The sequence below is a fragment of the Episyrphus balteatus genome, chromosome 2, assembly GCF_945859705.1.
Source record: "Episyrphus balteatus chromosome 2, idEpiBalt1.1, whole genome shotgun sequence".
In the NCBI taxonomy this organism is placed as follows: Eukaryota; Metazoa; Arthropoda; class Insecta; order Diptera; family Syrphidae; genus Episyrphus; species Episyrphus balteatus.
In genome coordinates this window covers 112,516,561-112,517,810 of record NC_079135.1, presented here as the reverse complement: position 1 = coordinate 112,517,810, position 1,250 = coordinate 112,516,561, and the positions used below count along the sequence as shown (strand labels likewise).

At 27.5% G+C, this 1,250-nt stretch overlaps 1 non-coding gene across 1 annotated transcript; it reads right to left on the bottom strand.

Moving 5' to 3' along the window:
* Positions 1–436: 436 nt before the first annotated feature.
* On the bottom strand, positions 437–508 carry Trnag-ucc (transfer RNA glycine (anticodon UCC)). The gene has a single exon. It is a non-coding gene; the product is annotated as a tRNA-Gly (tRNA).
* Positions 509–1,250: the final 742 nt, after the last annotated feature.

Below are 1,250 nucleotides of genomic sequence, written 5' to 3'. Positions count from 1 at the left end.
TGTAGTCCAATCGATTTTTCCCTTACCTATAAATACCATTTATCTTTAATATTCCCATTGCTCATTTTTTGGTGACCTGTTTTCAATAAGTAGGTTTTTCAAAAATAAAAATAAATAGTTTTGTCCTAAATTATTATTATGACAGTTCTTATCATCGAACGAAAATATCATAAACCTAAAAACAACAATACAACAAAAAAAAACGATTATTTAAAATAAAAGTGTTGTTGTGTTTAGTTTAAAATGTTTACTAAGCTGATAACAAAGCCACCACTTTAACACGGCTACTTTATTAGCGCAAAATAACACATATTAAGAAAAACTTAAATAAATGAGATCTATATACAAAAATAAAAAACTTAAAAAAATAAATATAAATAACACCTTTTTTTGCTTGAAAAAAAAATAAAAAATAAAAAAAAAATAAAAAAAAGTGTGCGTCGGCCGGGAATCGAACCCGGATCAACTGCTTGGAAGGCAACTATGCTAACCATTACACCACCGACGCCCATATGAACATTGGGTGATAAATACGAGTTTTATTCGTTGACTTCTATTTACATTAATTTGTAGTTCACCAGTCAATGTTTTTTCTAAGAATACAAAAAAAAAATTTGTTGTGCTGGTGTGGGGTGGTGTATGTGTATTGTGTAACATTTTCGTAGGTATTCTGCATTATTACTATGAGCTATGAGCACTACATTGTTTTTTGTTTGTTTTTTGTTTCGCGCTGGTGACTTTATTAAAGGGTTTATTTAAAAGAAATATGTATTTCTTATTATACATAACATAACCAATACGGAAGGCTTATTTGTCTCATAAAAAGACTGAAAAGTAAATTATAGTACCTAATGTCGTAAATAATATTTAATACTTTTTAAATAATAAAATTTTTGTACCATCATCTGTCATAACCATTTTCTTGAAATCTCTAATTTTGTTTATACAAAAGCACTTAAGAAACCATTGTACCTATTAAGTTCAAGAAAAATTGATTTCTTATAAAATTAAATTTTTTGAACATGCATAAATTTTCTTTTCAAATTTAATTTCAATTCCCACCAGTGCACAGTGCGCCGAGTGTATGGGGGATGTGGACAAAAATCAGAATATAAAAAATTTGTGTTTCCTTGAATAACAAAACCTTCAGAAACACATATTTATGGTATATTTCATCAAAGTAATGATAAATTTCACAAAAAAATAATAAACAATTAAATAATATCGAATGAGAGCTAACTCTGCAGGCA